The sequence below is a fragment of the Emys orbicularis genome, chromosome 1 (genome assembly GCF_028017835.1).
Source record: "Emys orbicularis isolate rEmyOrb1 chromosome 1, rEmyOrb1.hap1, whole genome shotgun sequence".
Lineage (NCBI taxonomy): Eukaryota > Metazoa > Chordata > Testudines > Emydidae > Emys > Emys orbicularis.
In genome coordinates this window covers 144,552,715-144,573,969 of record NC_088683.1, presented here as the reverse complement: position 1 = coordinate 144,573,969, position 21,255 = coordinate 144,552,715, and the positions used below count along the sequence as shown (strand labels likewise).

Genomic DNA, 21,255 nt, shown 5'->3' with positions numbered 1-21,255 from the left:
CGGCCATATATACTGGGGCTCCAGCTCCAATACGGTCTGCAAATTGTCCTTTGCGGAGCAATCTGTCTATGCGACTGACAGAGAACTGCAGCCCAGCCCGGGAAGAACGGGTGATTTTGGCCTTAGGGTCTTTTGCGGTTGAGGTCTCACCAGAGTGCTCAGACTCAGACTCAGTCTCAGACATGTTGCAGACTTCTCGTGTTCCAGCAACACTTGGCTTGACTTTCTTGGCTTTCTTTTGTTTTCTCTGCTTGGTTTACCTGAGTCTTTCCTCAGGAATTGGCCTGCCTAGCTTTTTTCTTGACTTGCTTGGCTTCAGTGGATGTTTCCTTGCTTGGCTCCACTTGCCTGTGTCTTTCTTTGCTTGGCTTGCCTGACTCTCTTTCCTTCTGTTCCTGGCTCTGTTCACTTGGTTTTCTCGCTCTTATTTTGCCTTCTTTGATTTCTTCCTGGTCTGGCCTGATTATGACTGGCCTGACAAAGTGTGGCTTGGCTAAGCCACCTCTTGAAATCACCACAGTAGTATGCTGACCCTGTCTGAGCCTGCAGCCTTTTATAACCTCAGTGCAGACAGAGAAAACATACTTTCTGATTGGTTGTCTGAGAACCAATGGGCAGCTACTTCATTTGTTACCCAAGCCAGAGGGGATATGTCATCCTTTGATGACATCATTCCCATTGATTCACCGTTTGTGTTGGATTTTTAGTCAGTGATATCTGCTATTAGCAAAACTCATCCTGTAAGGGCATGAAATAGGCTTTGGTTACATTTTGAAAATGAGATGCCTTAAATTAGGCACCTAAATAACTTATACGTGGCCTGATTTGAAGAGGAGCTGAGCACCCACAGCTCCTGTTGATTTCACTAGGAGTTTTGAGTGCTCAGCACCTATGGAAATCAGGTCACTTTTAGTTAGTTGCTTAAAAGTGGGTTTAGGGGCGGAAATTCAGGCATCCTAAAGGTTGAAAATATTGGCCAGTTTCTCTGGAGCCCTTAACTTGGTGATGCTTCCCGTCTCTTAGAGAACCCTCATGGCACCCAAGCCCATGGGAAGGGTTCTTTGCCATTCCAGAAAGCCAAGTGTTCACCATTTGTCACTCTCAGGTTTGATTAGCCGCTTCTCTTGTTCGTGAGCTATTTTCTGAGACCGGTTTAAAAACAGCATCTGGAGAGAACCCCTCACATCAGGCCAAATCCATTGTGTGATGTTGCACTCTATAGGATTTTATGAAAATATGCTAATGAGTTAAATATAATGTAACTGGAAGATGCTTCATGCAAAAGGTCTCTTGTAAGGTATCATTACAAAGCTTATAATCTACTGAGTGTGGTCATCCTAGTTGTATAAATGTACCACTCATGTATCTGAAACTAGAAATATGAAATATAACTCTGAGGGCTTATTGTAATTATGCAAAGTGTGGGCCATTAATGGTGGTTTGGAATCTTGATGACTCCCATTAACCAGGACAATCGTCTGCAGATGGCTCTCTTTTACTTGTAAGTCTCCCTGTATACCTGTGTGCTGGCAAGTGGGTAATGTTTTCCCTTTAAAAAGGTGATCAAAGTTTAAGTGAATCCCTCCAGGTATTTAATAATTTCAGAAAGCCTGATTCTAGTATCACTTATACTGTATAAATCTGATATTACTCTAAACGAGTCAATGGTTTTATAATGGGGTAACTAAAACAAAACATAACAAAACAAAAAGAACAAAACAAAAAGAAAAACCAGGCCCATAGGCTTTATCCTTCCTGAGTAATGGGTTAAATTTTTCTGTCATGAGTTTGTTCTTTTTTCTGTTTTCACAAAACATGCAATACACATCAACTTCACTATGGGAAAAATGTTCCTAACCTTCAATCTATTGGGGAAATGCCTGAAAAAAACACAGAAATCACCTCCCAGAATCTACACGATTTAGACATTTATGCTCCAATACGTCTGTTGGTCTATAAGGTGCCACAGGACTCTTTGTCGCTTTTTACAGATCCAGACTAACACGGCTACCCCTCTGATACTTGACACCGTTTAGACAATTTCTGATGTAAATTTCTTAATGAAATGATTGAGTTCTATCTTTCTAGGCTTTTATACCATATTATCAATGCAGCTACCTGACCAACTGAATGATCCCTTAAAATTGTAGGATAGTAAAAGAGGAAATTAATTCACAAAAGAAGACCAGGCATTTTAACTGCTTTTATTAGACCATACTGATGCATTTGAAAAGAGCCTTGCAATCAAGTCAATGTCATTTCTCCCAAATCTGGGGTGGCAGTCTCCCCTTTGCTCTGTTCTCACTTAACAGGGACAGGAGCAGGGGCAATCCTTCTCTTGATGGCTCTCCTGCCATTCCTCTTCTTGGAAGGTAAAACCACAGGCTGATTTAAGTGCAGGACTCCGCCCTGAGAGATGGTGACACCTCCCAGCAGTTTCTTGAGCTCTGAGTCGCTGTGAATGGCCAGCTGCAAGTGCCGTGGGGAAATCCGACGCTTCTTGCTGCGTGCAGCGACTTCCCCAGCAATATCCACAATCTCATGAGACACTTATTGAAGCACCGCGGCCATATATACTGGGGCTCCAGCTCCAATACGGTCTGCAAATTGTCCTTTGCGGAGCAATCTGTCTATGCGACTGACAGAGAACTGCAGCCCAGCCCGGGAAGAACGGGTGATTTTGGCCTTAGGGTCTTTTGCGGTTGAGGTCTCACCAGAGTGCTCAGACTCAGACTCAGTCTCAGACATGTTGCAGACTTCTCGTGTTCCAGCAACACTTGGCTTGACTTTCTTGGCTTTCTTTTGTTTTCTCTGCTTGGTTTACCTGAGTCTTTCCTCAGGAATTGGCCTGCCTAGCTTTTTTCTTGACTTGCTTGGCTTCAGTGGATGTTTCCTTGCTTGGCTCCACTTGCCTGTGTCTTTCTTTGCTTGGCTTGCCTGACTCTCTTTCCTTCTGTTCCTGGCTCTGTTCACTTGGTTTTCTCGCTCTTATTTTGCCTTCTTTGATTTCTTCCTGGTCTGGCCTGATTATGACTGGCCTGACAAAGTGTGGCTTGGCTAAGCCACCTCTTGAAATCACCACAGTAGTATGCTGACCCTGTCTGAGCCTGCAGCCTTTTATAACCTCAGTGCAGACAGAGAAAACATACTTTCTGATTGGTTGTCTGAGAACCAATGGGCAGCTACTTCATTTGTTACCCAAGCCAGAGGGGATATGTCATCCTTTGATGACATCATTCCCATTGATTCACCGTTTGTGTTGGATTTTTAGTCAGTGATATCTGCTATTAGCAAAACTCATCCTGTAAGGGCATGAAATAGGCTTTGGTTACATTTTGAAAATGAGATGCCTTAAATTAGGCACCTAAATAACTTATACGTGGCCTGATTTGAAGAGGAGCTGAGCACCCACAGCTCCTGTTGATTTCACTAGGAGTTTTGAGTGCTCAGCACCTATGGAAATCAGGTCACTTTTAGTTAGTTGCTTAAAAGTGGGTTTAGGGGCGGAAATTCAGGCATCCTAAAGGTTGAAAATATTGGCCAGTTTCTCTGGAGCCCTTAACTTGGTGATGCTTCCCGTCTCTTAGAGAACCCTCATGGCACCCAAGCCCATGGGAAGGGTTCTTTGCCATTCCAGAAAGCCAAGTGTTCACCATTTGTCACTCTCAGGTTTGATTAGCCGCTTCTCTTGTTCGTGAGCTATTTTCTGAGACCGGTTTAAAAACAGCATCTGGAGAGAACCCCTCACATCAGGCCAAATCCATTGTGTGATGTTGCACTCTATAGGATTTTATGAAAATATGCTAATGAGTTAAATATAATGTAACTGGAAGATGCTTCATGCAAAAGGTCTCTTGTAAGGTATCATTACAAAGCTTATAATCTACTGAGTGTGGTCATCCTAGTTGTATAAATGTACCACTCATGTATCTGAAACTAGAAATATGAAATATAACTCTGAGGGCTTATTGTAATTATGCAAAGTGTGGGCCATTAATGGTGGTTTGGAATCTTGATGACTCCCATTAACCAGGACAATCGTCTGCAGATGGCTCTCTTTTACTTGTAAGTCTCCCTGTATACCTGTGTGCTGGCAAGTGGGTAATGTTTTCCCTTTAAAAAGGTGATCAAAGTTTAAGTGAATCCCTCCAGGTATTTAATAATTTCAGAAAGCCTGATTCTAGTATCACTTATACTGTATAAATCTGATATTACTCTAAACGAGTCAATGGTTTTATAATGGGGTAACTAAAACAAAACATAACAAAACAAAAAGAACAAAACAAAAAGAAAAACCAGGCCCATAGGCTTTATCCTTCCTGAGTAATGGGTTAAATTTTTCTGTCATGAGTTTGTTCTTTTTTCTGTTTTCACAAAACATGCAATACACATCAACTTCACTATGGGAAAAATGTTCCTAACCTTCAATCTATTGGGGAAATGCCTGAAAAAAACACAGAAATCACCTCCCAGAATCTACACGATTTAGACATTTATGCTCCAATAGGTCTGTTGGTCTATAAGGTGCCACAGGACTCTTTGTCGCTTTTTACAGATCCAGACTAACACGGCTACCCCTCTGATACTTGACACCGTTTAGACAATTTCTGATGTAAATTTCTTAATGAAATGATTGAGTTCTATCTTTCTAGGCTTTTATACCATATTATCAATGCAGCTACCTGACCAACTGAATGATCCCTTAAAATTGTAGGATAGTAAAAGAGGAAATTAATTCACAAAAGAAGACCAGGCATTTTAACTGCTTTTATTAGACCATACTGATGCATTTGAAAAGAGCCTTGCAATCAAGTCAATGTCATTTCTCCCAAATCTGGGGTGGCAGTCTCCCCTTTGCTCTGTTCTCACTTAACAGGGACAGGAGCAGGGGCAATCCTTCTCTTGATGGCTCTCCTGCCATTCCTCTTCTTGGAAGGTAAAACCACAGGCTGATTTAAGTGCAGGACTCCGCCCTGAGAGATGGTGACACCTCCCAGCAGTTTCTTGAGCTCTGAGTCGCTGTGAATGGCCAGCTGCAAGTGCCGTGGGGAAATCTGACGCTTCTTGCTGCGTGCAGCGACTTCCCCAGCAATATCCACAATCTCATGAGACACTTATTGAAGCACCGCGGCCATATATACTGGGGCTCCAGCTCCAATACGGTCTGCAAATTGTCCTTTGCGGAGCAATCTGTCTATGCGACTGACAGAGAACTGCAGCCCAGCCCGGGAAGAACGGGTGATTTTGGCCTTAGGGTCTTTTGCGGTTGAGGTCTCACCAGAGTGCTCAGACTCAGACTCAGTCTCAGACATGTTGCAGACCTCTCGTGTTCCAGCAACACTTGGCTTGACTTTCTTGGCTTTCTTTTGTTTTCTCTGCTTGGTTTACCTGAGTCTTTCCTCAAGAATTGGCCTGCCTAGCTTTTTTCTTGACTTGCTAGGCTTCAGTGGATGTTTCCTTGCTTGGCTCCACTTGCCTGTGTCTTTCTTTGCTTGGCTTGCCTGACTCTCTTTCCTTCTGTTCCTGGCTCTGTTCACTTGGTTTTCTCGCTCTTATTTTGCCTTCTTTGATTTCTTCCTGGTCTGGCCTGATTATGACTGGCCTGACAAAGTGTGGCTTGGCTAAGCCACCTCTTGAAATCACCACAGTAGTATGCTGACCCTGTCTGAGCCTGCAGCCTTTTATAACCTCAGTGCAGACAGAGAAAACATACTTTCTGATTGGTTGTCTGAGAACCAATGGGCAGCTACTTCATTTGTTACCCAAGCCAGAGGGGATATGTCATCCTTTGATGACATCATTCCCATTGATTCACCGTTTGTGTTGGATTTTTAGTCAGTGATATCTGCTATTAGCAAAACTCATCCTGTAAGGGCATGAAATAGGCTTTGCTTACATTTTGAAAATGAGATGCCTTAAATTAGGCACCTAAATAACTTATACGTGGCCTGATTTGAAGAGGAGCTGAGCACCCACAGCTCCTGTTGATTTCACTAGGAGTTTTGAGTGCTCAGCACCTATGGAAATCAGGTCACTTTTAGTTAGTTGCTTAAAAGTGGGTTTAGGGGCGGAAATTCAGGCATCCTAAAGGTTGAAAATATTGGCCAGTTTCTCTGGAGCCCTTAACTTGGTGATGCTTCCCGTCTCTTAGAGAACCCTCATGGCACCCAAGCCCATGGGAAGGGTTCTTTGCCATTCCAGAAAGCCAAGTGTTCACCATTTGTCACTCTCAGGTTTGATTAGCCGCTTCTCTTGTTCGTGAGCTATTTTCTGAGACCGGTTTAAAAACAGCATCTGGAGAGAACCCCTCACATCAGGCCAAATCCATTGTGTGATGTTGCACTCTATAGGATTTTATGAAAATATGCTAATGAGTTAAATATAATGTAACTGGAAGATGCTTCATGCAAAAGGTCTCTTGTAAGGTATCATTACAAAGCTTATAATCTACTGAGTGTGGTCATCCTAGTTGTATAAATGTACCACTCATGTATCTGAAACTAGAAATATGAAATATAACTCTGAGGGCTTATTGTAATTATGCAAAGTGTGGGCCATTAATGGTGGTTTGGAATCTTGATGACTCCCATTAACCAGGACAATCGTCTGCAGATGGCTCTCTTTTACTTGTAAGTCTCCCTGTATACCTGTGTGCTGGCAAGTGGGTAATGAAGTCTTACAGTGACATGTGATCATGTCACCTGAACTGTAATCCATCTTTAACCTGGTACTTTTCCATTGAGAAGGAGGGGGTGGGAATCCAGAGAGGGACAAAGGATTCCCGCCTTATGCAAAAGATATATAAATGGGTGGAACAGAACAAAGAGAGAGCCATCATGAGGAATCCCCTAGCTATCACCTGAGCTGGAACAAGGGCTGTACCAGGGGAAGGACTGTGCCCAGACTAGGAAGGCATCCAGTCTGTGAAAGAGACGTATTGAAACATCTCTGTGGAGGAATATGGTAAGGAAGGGTCCCACTCGTGCTGGGGTTGGGGGTGTTGGAAGCAGGAGCAACCGTCTGGGATTCATCCATTCCAGGCACAAAAATCCAGTTCAGGATTGTCTGGGGTGTAGATGAGTGAAGAGTGATCCGAGGAATGGGCCAGGAAAACACTGGAGGCTTTTAGGGATCAGGATCTGAGCCCCCATCCAGTGGTGTTTAGGTTTCTCCTCAGCACTTGAACTGCCAGGGTCACTATTCACTGTAAGCCCGGGAGTATCTGGATCTGAATACAAAGGCCTATCCCTCGGGCCTACTGGATTTGGGCTGTGATTCCAGCCTCAGTACAATGCAGCTTTATTTTTGTGTAGGGTCTTTCCTACCAGTTGTGTGCAGTATATGGTACGGATGCAGAACAAACTATGTGCATGCTGCATTACAGTGGCACAGTTTTCTCCCCCTGTGCTCTGCCAATGAAACTGGCTTAACTCACCTCTCCTTTCTACCCTTCTCCCACTCGAGTCTTCACACCTTTGTCCTTGCGGCCCCTGACACCCAGAACATCGTCAAATGTTCAAAATAAATAAATAAAGACACTTTGGCTGGAGACCAAGCCTGGAAAACATTAGCCCCAAAGGACAATCTTTCGGAAGGTTTATGAGGAAAGGAAAATGAGGCCAGCAGGAGTGGTAGATTCTCAAAGAACTTTAATTATAGTGGTTGCCACTAATCACTCAAGGAGAGAGAAATTACAGCTCTGTCTAGTCTAGGGAAATGTACAGTTCCAGCCCCCCACCCCGACCACTTGTGAATCGTCCCACAGAAAACCTCCAGCCACTTACAAGCATTCCAAGAGCTTGTTCTCAGCAAGCCTAAGAACCAGCTCATTCTGAACGGGTTAGTAACAGTGGCTCCACTACTCCCCTCACTGCTGTCCGACAGGGCATTCTGAAACTTCCCAGAATCCACTGCTTCTGGGGTCTGTGCTGGGAACTGCGGGATAGGTACCACATGGTGTCGCAACTGAAGGGCTTTAAAGCAGTGCTCTTGTAGGGCAAACCCGCAGAGCTCCGAACACCAGTCAGCATGGCAGTGCGGGCACAGTGACCAGCCTGTGCTCCAACTGGGCCGATCTCACTGGTTCCAGTGCTCCAGTGTGACCTGGCTCTGGACAGACTGTCACCTCCTTGCTTGGGATGCCTCTGCATGTGCCACTCCAAACCATGCTGGCTTTTGCCTGAGCCTTATAGCTACAGCAGCTCTTATTGAGTTTGCTCTCCACTCTTCCCCCTTCACCCCCACCAGTGTCTCTCTCCCATTATTACCCCTCATTCAGTTAGTTCAGAACTGCTGAGAAAATTCACTTTGGGGCTGAAACTTGACATTCTAGTGCCCAGCCAGGAGGCGAATGCAGTCTGTGAGCTCAGCCAGCAGGAAACAATATTTGCTTTTACCATGTTATGAAACAGCTTTTATCCGACTCTTTTCACGCAGGGATAAGTTTAAAATGGCTGAACTTTCGGGGCCAGATTCCCTGGTGCAGTCCGTCTGCTTTGTACCACTCCAGGGACGCAAAGTATCCGGGCTTATGGCTGCTTTGCTTCACTGGAGCAGCACAGGAGCCAGAGCACACAGTGAATGTGGCCCTTTAAATCTGGTGAGTGACGATGGTGCACTGGGGAGTCGGGCCCTCACTAAGTATCACTTGCGTAGCATAGTTTGGAATACAGCCTCTAAAGCAACGACAGCCCGACGGTCGGGGTTGGGCAAGGGGAGCAAAGGGGAGGGGAGCAGGGGTTACGGTGTCTTTCTCTTCAGTGCCACAGTCCCTGGCCAGATCCTCAGCTGGTGGAAGCTGGCACAGCTGCACTGACAGCCATGGAGCTGTGGTGATTTATAGCAGGCTGAGAATCTGGCACCATGCGTTGGGGATGGGAGGGGGAGAGGCTGTGTCTGTCACTCAGTGGGGAAGTGACAGTGATGTACATGTGTTCCCACCACTCTGCTCAACTCTGGCCCGTCTCTCCCCCTCAGTGCTGCCCAAGTACGAGGTGTCAGTGAAGCTGCCCAAGAAAATCACCATCCAGGATGAGGAGCTGAAAGTGGCCGTCTGTGGTCTGTGAGTCGCTGGGTTTGAGTCACCGTTCTTTGTGCTTGTCCACCATTGCCTTCCTGCTGCTACCCCAGAAACCAGAGCTGCAGAAGGCCCCTGGGGTCACTTTCTCTCCGTCCCCAGGGGCCCTGGGCAGGATTGTTCCTGCTGTCTATTCTGCACCCAGCCCAAGCTTTAAACATCCCAAGAAATGGGGCTCCTCCCCCTGCCCCAGGAAACGATGCCTCAGACTCATACAACTCCCTCTCAGAAAGGTTTTCTCCGTTATTCAACCCAAATTTTCCCTTTCTTAACATCCTTCCATCCTTCCTAATCAGACCCCCAAGTGCCCCCTTAAATAATCCTGCTCCCGCCCTTGGTGATGCCTCCTTCAGACACTTGTAGGCAGAAATTACGTCCCTACTTAGACATCCCGTAACCAGACTCGCCAGATTTAACTCTTCCTTCCCTCCTCATAAATCCCTCCCTCCAGCTCCCTGCTCATATTTCTTGCTCTTCTCTGAACTCTCTCCAATTTGTCGATGGCTTTCGGGTAAAGAGGTGCCTGGAGCTGAAAACAGTGCTCCAGAGGTGGCGTGTAGCGGTGACGGGAGATGATAATCCCTCTCTATACATCCTTAGTGCGACCCCACCTGGAAGACAGTGTTAAACTCTGGGCTCCACAGCTCTGAGGACGCTGCACCTGGAATATTGTCTGCAGGTCTGGGCTCTTCCGTACCAGAAAGGTGTGGCCAAATGGGAGGGAGCTGGGAGAAGGGAAACTCAACTGATTAAGGGGCAGAAGAGCCAGAGTATCAGGCAACATTTCCTAATGGGGTAAGCCTGCTGGGTAATGGAATAATCTCCCCCGGGAAATGGCTGGAGTCACTTGAGTCCCATCACTTGAGTCACTGAAAAACAGGACTAGACCAAGCTCCAGAGAATAGACATTAGGAAACCAGCAACAGAGTCCTCAGGGGCAATGGTATAAAGGGCCCCAAAAGGCCTCTTCTGACTGACTCTGTCTCCCTGTCTAAGCACCTTGTGTCTCTTTAACCCCTCTCTGGTTACAGATACACCTATGGGACCCCTGTCCCCGGCCTGGTGAATGTCCGTGTGTGCCGGAGATTCTCCCAGTCCAGGTCACACTGCTATGGAAGAGAGGCCGAGGCTGTGTGTGAGGAATTCACCAGACAGGTGAGTCCAAGGCCCATCCCATAGGCAAGAGGCGATTGTCTTGAGGAGGGCGATCTGTGTCTGTCAGAGGTGATTGTTAGACCTCAGCTGGGATTCTGTGTTCTGGGTTGGGCTCTGTCTCACAGGAGGGAGGTATTGGTTAGAAGGAGGTGAGGCCAGGGCTGGGGGATATAAATTATGAAGAAAAACCCCTCGGGTGAAATCCTGGCCCCATTGAAATCCATGGCAAAACTCCCATTGACATCAGTCAGATCAGAATTCACCCCCAAATGGGTATTTCTTCTAGCTGGGAAATAGAAGACCCAGAGAGGTTTTTGTATCAGTGAACGGGATTGAGATGGGGAGGGGAGCAGGAGCAGAGCAGAGGAGAAAGCAAGAGGGAAGTGTAGGATCCGGAAGAGTGAGAGAACTCAAGGGGAAGAAGAAGAAAGAGAGAGACAGCACAAGGAGGTAGAGAGAACGGGGTAGAGCAATAAAGAGAGAGAGGGAGAATATGAAGGAGAAGAAAGTAAGAGAGAAAATAGAGGTAGGGTTAGACAGAGATAGTAGGAGGAAAAGAAAGAGAAAGAAAGAGAAGGAGGAAGAGAGAAAAAATGTGCATGGAGAAAGAGAGAGGATTCCAAGGGTGGATAAAAGATACAATGAGATTTATTACACTAATGGGAAGTTGCAGATCTAGGGGATGTAATCTGAACAATCAGGGAACCAGGTGTGTAACTTGGAGAATTTGGGGTGAAGTGCATCAGAGAGGGCAGCATGTTAGATACATCACTGGGGACCAGAGATGCCTTGATTGGTTTGTTGAGGAAGAAGGGAAGAGAGGGAGTCAGGCCGGATCAAGCCAATAAGAGGATGGGATTAAAGCAAACCAAGCAGTAGGCAAATGTCTTGGGTGCTGGGGTATCTGTTCCTGTTTCACACGGATCTGAATTGAACAGGGATTTCCATGGTAATTTCTTCTTTGGTCTCTGGCTCAGGCGGACGTTCGAGGCTGTGTCTCCAATGTGGTGAAGACTAAAATATTCCAGCTCAAGCGAAAGAGTTATGAGATGAAAATTGAGGTGCAAGGCAAGATCACGGAAGAGGGTACAGGTATGCATCATGCTGCCCTGCTGGAGCTGTGGGGCCGCACTGCAATAGCAGTGGGCGTTGCAAGCCAGCACTGAAGGGCACTGGCAGAACTGGACAACATGGGGCAGGATTGGAGCATCTGGAGGTGCTGCAGGTCAGTGCATTAGTTCAAGCCCCTCTTTGCTGTGTTTTCTTGCAGGGGTGGAGTTAACTGGGACAGACTCCAGTGAGATCACAGGCACCATGAGCAAAATCAGCTTTGAGCAGGTGGACTCTCATTACATACCAGGGATCCCCTTCTCCGGGCAGGTAGGGAACCTCTGAGAGCCCAGAAAATTACCTGACACAAGTGTGCTTGTCTGGGGAGAATGAGAACTTGCAAATGGAAAAGGGAAAACGTGGAAGGATCACAAACCACGGGAACAGGAGCCATCTCCCTCTGCCTCTACACATGCTGCAGTATCCTTGCCATTAGTGGGAATTGCAGCGCCTTCCTCTGACCTCCTAGTGCTGTCAGAGACAGGATACAGAGGAGAAGGCCCATTGGTGTGGCCAGCACAGTCCTTCCCATGTTCCCAATCACACACTCTGTGAGGACGCGCCACCTCCTCAGGTGGTTCAGACTCACCCAGCACATTCATACACGCCTGGCCCTTGGTCAGCTCTGTAGGAAACACCCTCTGGAGCTGCCTCAGGGGAATAACGTGGGCAAAGAGTCATTAGGACTGTGGGGACTGCTTTCCCTGAGTAGTAAAAGCAATGGAGATTGGATTTGTTTCTTTAGGTGAAGCTGGTGGACGGGACTGATGCTCCAATCGCCAACAAAACCATTTGGATTTCCATAGGGAGAAACAACTATGAAGCCAACTACACAACGAATGAAGAGGGCCGAGTCTCGTTTTCTATAGACACTGTCAACTTCACAGAAAACTCCATTCAAATCACTGTGAGTGGCTGAATCCAGGGAGCTAGGGGATGGGAGGTGTCAAAGACTAAGCTCCAGGGGAGATGTCCGTGGGTTTATTGATCTCTCTGCCCATCAGGAGATAAAACAAAGAGTTTGTTGGCTGGAAATTTCAGTCTCCTCCTCTCTGTCTTGCTCTCTCTCTGTCTGTCCCTTGCTCTCTGTGTCTTGCACACACTCTGTCGCTCTCCCTCTGGTTCTCCATCTCTCTCTCGCCACATGAGCATGGAAAATGCAGATCAATGCACTGTGCACTGAAAAATCTGCCAAGAACATGTTTTTAAAATTACCCACTTTTTCCTTCTGAAATGCTAGTAGACTTGTTACTCACTTTTTGATCTGATGTAAAAACGTTCTTCTTTATCAGGCAAACCATGAATCTGAACTGAACTGTTATGACACAGACTGGATCACCCCTGTGTATGGTAACACCTTTCACACAGCAACACGCTTTTACTCCCCGAGTAAGAGCTTTCTCAAAATCGAGCCCCTGTCTCAGACTTTAAGCTGCGGCTCCAATGAGATGGTCCGGGTGCACTACATCCTGAAGCCAGAGGCTGTGGGGGAGCAGAAGGAAATCGTCTTTTACTATGTTGTAAGCCCGGACCTAGTGACCTCTACCTCCGTACACATGACACAGCACTGGAGGCCAGACACCCATATATGTCCCAGGTCACCAAACTGCCCTGAGGCCAGGTTCTCTTGACCTTGACATTTACATGTAAAAGCCAGTGAAGGAAATGCAGAACTGGCCAGCCAGTGGATGGTTTCTGCAGGGAGAGAGAATTTCTGACTTGGTCGAGGTCCCGGTAAACTCCAGTCTGGGTCTGAGACTCTGTATGGCTCTGCGGGATTTTCTGCTCCTTCCCCACAGGAAGGCATCAGTATAGACACCCCCCACCCCAGCATTCCCCCGTGAGCATCTCCCTCCTCCCACCAGCACCCCTCTAACATGAGGGTTTCTTCTTCCTGGCAGGTGATGGCCAAAGGAGGAATCGTGAGGGCAGGCACCGAGGTGCATCCTGTGGGGGATGGAGAACGTGAGTAGAGCTGTGTGAATAACTGATTTCCCAGTTCACTGACCGAACCAGAAACCTCCAAAAACAATTGTTTGGGGGCGACTGAACCATTTCACTTTTGAGCTGCTTTAATCTTTTTAAAATAGAATTGAAGGGAAATTGTAAATGAGGAGTTGTTTTGAATTGAAAAATGGAACCTTCCATTTACGAAATGTCGAAACAAAACCTTCTGATTTGTTGCTGATTTTTTCCTGACCAAAACCATTTGGTGAATTTCACACAAATTTGTGAAATGTTTTGGTTGATCCGAGTCTGCGTTTTTCAACAACAAAAAATCATCTGAAAAATTTCAGCTCGTTCTCATTGTGAGCTCTCCTCTCTCCTTTCTCTGCCTGTCCTGGGAGGCTGAGCTGCTGTGTCTGAAGGAGGTGCTGAGAACAGCGCCCTTCTCTCCTCTCTCTCTTACCTTCTTGTCTCACTAGTCATGGTCTCTCTCTCCCTTTGAATCATAGAATACCAGGGTTAGAAGGGACCTCAGGAGGTCATCTAGTCCAACCCCGTACTCAAAGCAGGACCAATCCCCAGACAGATTTTTGTCCCTGATCCCTAAATGGCCCCCTCAAGGATTGAGCTCACAACCTTGGATTTAGGAGGCCAATGCTCAAACCACTGAGCTATCCCTCCCCCCTTTGATACACATACAGTTCCCCTGACCGATTTCATTTCATTAATGGCAGTCTGAAGGATCCCCGGTTTGAATGATTCAGGCTGGCTGGGCAAATTCCACCTTGAGGAGCAGAAGTATGGAATCCCACCCCCTCTGCAGCTCTGTGAGCACAACTCTCTGCACAGAGCCACTGTACAACATGCACTTCTTTCCTCGCCTTCATTATTGCATGGGCAGGGGGGTCCTGCACTGATGGAGGACAGTGCTAGACTCTAACTGATATGGATTTAGGGGACATGCTGAGATCCACCAAACCCATCTCACCTGAACATCCTGCACCGGGTGTCTGCAGTAAGAGTCAAAGGCCTCAACTATGCGCCAAAACTCTTACCCTTGGATAGCGAATTTTTCAGGGTGGCTGATGTTGCAGCCATAATGAGGGAGCCTAGGGAAATGTGTGGCCCTGGAGCTGATTCTCTATAGCTTAGCCCCTGCCCCCTCTCTCTGTTTGCCAGTTATCCAGGTATTTGAGCTGAGGCTCCCCGTGAGGCCTGATATCGCCCCCCTGGCCCGGGTACTCGTATACACCACTTTACCCAGCGGGGACGTTATCGCCAATTCCGAAGATTTCAAGATTGAAAACTGCTTTGCCAATAAGGTGAGCATCCGGTTTCTATAACTCACATTCACCCCATGGACAATGGCCCACCTGTGGAACCTGGAATTGCAAATTTCAGTGAAGACTCAGGAAATGTTCAATGGCTCCATGAGCCCATCGGGCACTGACCATGGATCAGTAATTGAATATGAGAGATGAATGCACATCAGGAGTAATTTGCATAGGCAGAATTATAAGGGTGGAAGCTGAACTGACGTATGGGGGCGCTGCTGGTCATGTTTGAATTGCATTGGTCAGGGCTGAGGGGCATTGGCAGGGCTTTGTGGGGAACCCAGGACTGGAATAGCGGGGGCTGCAGGGCAGAGTTCAGGGGCATTGACAGAGCTGTGTGCGGCGGTTCCAGGACTGAGTTGTGCTGCGGGGCAGAGTGTGAAGGTACCTGGAGAAGTAGCTCCTCTAACTCCTTTTCTGGCGTTGCAGGTTGACTTGCATTTCTCTCCGGACGAGGGCCTCCCTGCCTCCGACACTCACCTCCCGGTCGGAGCCTCCCCGGGCTCCCTGTGCGCCGTCCGTGCTGTGGACAAGAGCGTCCTCCTCATGAAGCCTGAAGCCGAGCTCTCGCCCAGCTCTGTAAGTGCCAGCCTGGCCCAGTGATCAACAGGTGCAAGAGCTGGTCTTGTCTGGAAAGTGCCGAGAATCACTCGTGAGAGCTAGGGCAGAGCAGTCTGTCTGTTATTGTAGGGTCCCTTGTCAGCACAGGGGCTGTGCCCACTGCTTGATCTATGTAGGGCCCTCATGAAAACTATGGCTGCACCCAGTGGTTTATAGTTCTGGGGCCACTTGTGAGGACACAACCACACATACTGATTTATTACTGGAGGGCCACTGGTGAGCACTGGTCAGCACACACTGGGTTATTATGGAAAAGTCAGTGCTGAGCCTTGGAGTCAGACATTCTGCTCTGTTACTGTAGGGTTTGTTATTGTAGGGTCAACCTTGGTAACTGGGATTGCACACACGGGTGTGTTAGTTTAAAGTTGCCTGTGATCGCTAGGGTGGCACACGCTGGTTTATTATTATTGGGCCTGTGGTCACTGACATCAAGGCATGTCCACACAGGTGTATGATTTGCTCCCGGTGAAGGAGATCAGGGGTTATAATTACCGGGAGCACCATTTGGAGGAAGAAGACGATAACCCTTGTGTGAAACTCGACAACGTCATTATAAACGGATTCATCTATGGACCCATTTCTCCTGACGGTGAAGGGGACGCCTACAATGTTCTCAAGATGAGCGCCACGTCTCCCTTTGGTGTGTGAAATCGCTTTTAGTTCAGAAGATTTCCTCACCTGATGCTGTCTGAGCTGGGTGCTTGTTAGCCAGCACATTCGAGGTAATAACGCCAGAAAACCCCAGATGGGAACCCCCCAGCATTGAGGCCTGAATGCCTCTCTCAACCACTGAACTCTAGAGGTTTCCCATCACTAATTTAAATACGAAAAGGAGACGTCCTAACAGCTGGGGCAAAGAAATAGAGCCCAGAAATGGGCAACTCAGCCTCTGCAGCCATTTTGTCATAGAGATCCTGTCCCACACGCTCTCTATCCCATCTATGTAGGTCTCTGTGAAGTGCCAGTCTCCATTTTATCTGCACACGCACACGCATGCACACATGTGCGGAGTGCCGCTCTGAGCCAGCACCCAGGATAATTACCCAGCCCCAGCTAGTGAGGGTTTGGTGTCCTGCGGGATTTCAGGTTTGTTCCCAGTGGGACTTGCTCCCAAATCACCCAAACCCCAGCACACCTGACAATGACTGTTAGGCATCTCAGCAGAGAGGCAGGGGATGGACTGGGCCAGAGAGACTGAACTCCCTCCAGGGCAGGGCCGAGGCAAGCCGGCAGGGGCTGAGTGCACGACGCAAGCTTGCACTGCTCATGCCTCTGATGAACCTGCTCTGAGGATACACAGGACGTCCGTCACCAGCTGCTGATCCAGCGCCTTTCACTGACATAGACCTCACCCTTGGCTTCCCGCCAGCCACACTGGCATTGACGTCTCAGGCCTTAGTATCTGCTCTTGCAATGACCCATCCCTGCACTGTGATAAGCCCGTCACATGCCGGTCCAGTCCAGACGGCACATTTATCTCCTGACATATGGTTTACTTTACCACATAGCTGTCTGGGTTATCTTTTTACAGGCGATGGGTTTAAAAGTCTTCACCAGCACCAAGGTCCATAAACCCAGACCCTGCATGGAGAGAACGTACGGTGTACCTGGAGCATATGGTATTGCTGGTAAAATATCCTGCTTTGTTTTGCCCCGCTTATACCCCCCTGTTAGGTGCTTTTCCTGCTCCCCTCCCTTTCACCCTCTCCTCTGCATGGAAACTAGACCAGTAGGACCGACTCTGTTCTCAGCTGTGCTGGCCGAAATCCAAGCAAGTCAGTCCTGAAATAGGAATCTGGTCCATTTCCACTGCTTGCTCACCAGCTAAGGAAATATGAACTGTTGTAACTACACTGATGCAGTGGCACCTTGCACCCCCTAATGTAGTTGTGCTGCACTGGCACAAAATGGCTGCTAAATCTTGTTGAATTTATGGGACAGGACGATTTCCACTTCCACATTTCCATTTTATAGCAAACGCCAGAAGAAAAACTAAGCAGAGAGAGGGCCAAGTTCAAAGGGGTGTGCCCAAGGTTTTAACTCAGGCTGAGGCCTAAACTCCCATCTATCTATGCACAAATAGTGCAAACCCATGGCTTGGACCCAGGGTCCCAGGACCCCACAGGGATGGAAGGAGGACCCTGAGTCAAGCCAGGACCCAGGGTTCAAACTCTATTGCTTTGCAGTGTAGATACAGCCCCACTGGACTCATGCTCTGGGAGTCTGCCAAAAGCATCCCATAGATCAACTTTCTTTGTCCATGGGACAGTGAAGTTTGGTGAACAGTCAAGTTTTCCCACACTGCTCCATGAACAAAGGGCACATTTTCGGAGAGCGCTAGGAAGTCTGGGATAGAGGTGGTTGGACACGGGCCCACATAATGCAGTGTAAATGCTGGAACCCCAAGCTGGGACCCAGGGTTCAACAATTCCTAACCTGGGGTTACAAGTGAGTTTAGACGCTCAAAACTTGGATTGACAAACCCAGGGTCTGCTAATTTAAGTTCTCATAACCCTGGGCTTACATTGCAATGTAGGTATACCCCGTGTGAACTTGTGGAGAGGGTTTAGAATTGGGAGTCAGGAAATCTGAATTTCATTCCCATCTCTGCCATTGCCTTGGTTATGTGAGTTTGGGTGAACCATGTCACTTCTTTGTGCCTCAATATTCCTATCTGTAAAAGGGAACTAATGATACTTACACAGCCTTGTGAAGAGCTCTTGAGATTAGATGTCTAAATATTAGTGTTAATTATGCTCTCAGTTACACCAGTGGAAATGAAGACTAACTAGATCAGATCACTGACCCTCTAATCCAATGTCCCCATTCCTACTGTAGAACATCAGACTACTGGTCTGTATATGGCAGTGTCCTGCCTCCTGACCATATTGGATCAGCACTGTCGTCTTTCTAGCGCAAGGTCCCTCTTCAGACAGTGGCCAATGGTGGCTGCTTCAGAGGAAGGTGGAAAACCTCTGTATTACACCTCACTGTGCTATGGGGCAAATTTCTTCCTGATCTATGGCTGGATATCAGCTTATGCTCTGAAGCACGAGGACAGATATCCCGGATCATCTGAATCCTAGCTGGTGTCACTAGTGTTGCTGCTACTCTTCATCATATACAGACACAGAATTTTTTTCTGTGAAACTCACTGAACTATTTGCATCTATAACGGCTTGGGGCAGTGAGTTCCACAGGTTAATTCCATTTGAAGTGGATATAGGCAGGGCTCTGAGGGCTGCTTCAATGCAGTTATTATGTCTGGGCTTCCCATATGCTCCATGATTGGTGGAGTTGGAATAAACATGTTCATCCATCCATACCACCCCTATAAGAAGTGCAGAAGTCTTTAGAAAACAGACAGTGCTGAGCTCATAATAGGGCAATAGAGATGTTTTTTCAATGGCTTCTAAAGAAATTCAGAAAAGACAGCTGATGACATTGGGAGAGTGGGGTGGGGAAGGGAGTGATTGGTTGCAAGCAGAGATAGGTTTAAGTTTGGGTCTGAATTTGAAAAGAGGGGGTTTCAAATCTAGGGTTTAGAATCTAATCTGTTACTAACTGGAAACAAAGTGCCATGATATAGAATGGGGTCTAACATATCACCTTTCTCTCCCTTACCTCCTCCAACATCTAAAGCGAGGCTCTCATATGATGCAGATACCTTAGTTGCTGGCATGATGGAAAATCTCATTCATGGCCCAGTGGAGACCATCCGGAAGTATTTCCCTGAGACGTGGATTTGGGATTTAGTTCCAGTGAAGTAAGTGATGTTTAGGGGATGTGGTGAGTGTGGTCAACTGGGTTACACAGACTCTCAGAAGAAGTTGCTCAGACACCATGAGATGTGCTTATATCCTTCTGTGATAGATGGAGTATCTTTTGTAGATAGGCTAGAGAGAGACAAGCATGAGGGATAGATGGGCAGGTAGAGGAAAGACAGGAAGTAAGTTAACTAGTTCTACTAATACACTACAGCGACTCCTTCTCCTCTCAGTAACTGGGAGACAATTGTGTGGATCTCAATGGACAATCCCCTGTTGTGTGTGTGTGTGTTTGTTGTGTGTGTCGGAGGGAGGTGTAATTTCTTTTTGGTCCCAGCTCTGGAGCAGAAGTCGCTATTAGCTATGCATCTCATCCTTTTCTGTATCCGTGTGTCCTGCGGGATTTTCTGTTCACCGTGGAACCCCACCCCCAGTCTTGTTATTTGGATGATTCTTCTGTGGAGCTGGATGTAGGATAGGATGGGAGGAAGTGTTCTGCGGTGAGCCTACAATAACCAACCAGCATGCACACCCCCGGTGCTCCCAAGGCAGTTACAAAAGGGGGGGGGGGTTCATTCAGGATGTTGTGAGGGACACAGTTGTTTCCCCCAAAGCTAGGAAAGCTCCCCCCATCTCGTTCTTGTTTTGTCACCAGGTCTGTCGGAAGTACTGATTTGGCCGTGACCATCCCCGACACCATCACAGAATGGAAAGCCAACGCGTTCTGCACTTCAAGTGACACTGGCTTTGGCCTGTCCCCAACCGTGTCCTTCAGAGCCTTCCAGCCCTTCTTCGTGGAGCTCACCCTGCCCTACTCTGTGGTCCGCGGTGAGGCTTTCACACTAAGGGCCACTGTCTTCAACTACCTGACCCGCTGCATCAGGATAAGGGACACTCGCAGCTTTGCTCAGCAGGGGCCAGGGAGGAGACCACATGGGCCAGTTGCAGCATGGCTTCCCATCCAAGGGAGGCAGCTGATGGCCCCTGGGAAAGTGTCTTATTACAGTGGAAAGAAATGGGTGATGGAACGGAAGAATCCGATTGGCTCCTAGGTGTGTGTTACTATAGAGGTACAGAGTGGGCGTTATGAAAGAAGGAATCTGTTTGGCTGACAAAGGTTTGCGAGCTGCAGATATACCTGACACCAACTTCCTGTGTGGCTGAATGCACCTGGCCTTAGACCTCCTGTGCCTATCTCATGACCCCATGGTAAGCAAGGTACTTGGGGTGACCACACACTGTGCATCACCCCTTACTCTAGTGGAGACTCCAGGCTTCCTGGAATGGACACATGTGCTTGGCCTTTGGCCTCATGCCGCACAACACCCCCAGCTGCACTACAGCCGCTGGGAAACTCGCTGGCCTGTTGCATCCATGGAAACGGCACTGACTCTTTAGCCCCACTAGCCTGCAGTGTATTCCTGCTCCAGCACAAGGGACTGGAGGGGACTCAGGAAGGGGGTCCCTGCAAAATTGTGGTGACTTTTCTCTCAGCTTTTATTTAAATGGGTTTCATTCTAGATAAAGTGAAGCGGGAACAAACTTTACAGTGTTAAGGGCCCCCAAGGCCCTCTCATCCGCTTCCCCATCCCTTTCCTGCCCTTCGCTACGCTCACTGATGGTCCCCAATTCTGTTCCCTCTCAGCTACTCCCAGATAGCCCCCCGCCCCCCACAGCCAGCACTTCCCCTCCTCCCCTAACAAGACACCAGAGGGCTCTCAGACTCATACCAAGGTGGTAAATTTGGGGTCACCACTTTGTCTTTATTCCCACAACTGGTCCCGGGTCCCTCAGGCCCTGCAATCACCTGTTTCTTCAGAGCCATGCACCCAACTCTCTGCCCATCCTCAGTCTCCTGCACCTCTCCAAACCTCAGTACCCCTCAGCTTTCCCCACCTCAATCCCTGCCCCACCAAATCCCTGTGGCCCCCAAACTCTCTGCCCCCTCTCCTCCCCTGCACTGTCCCATCTCCATTTACCCCCAAACCCTTCGAACCCCTCTCTCTCCCTGCCTGATGGCACCTCTCTGTATGATTGACAGGTCAGCATCTCACTGGCTCCATCTGATGACTTCCGGGCTACCCCTGTGGAGAAGGAAGAAGAATCTTATTGTCTCTGTGTGAACGGACGGAAAACAGTGTCTTGGACTGTGACCCCAAAATCTCTGGGTAAGGGACCTGGCAACTCCAAAATCTTGGATCAGGAACTAATGGATGGCTCCAAAACCTCTGTGAAAGGGACCAAG

The 21,255-nt window shown here is 47.9% G+C and overlaps 1 pseudogene; it reads left to right on the top strand.

Moving 5' to 3' along the window:
• The first annotated feature begins 6,941 nt into the window (after nt 1–6,941).
• The window catches only part of LOC135886213 (alpha-2-macroglobulin-like), a 39,631-nt pseudogene continuing 25,317 nt past the window's right edge, over nt 6,942–21,255 (top strand).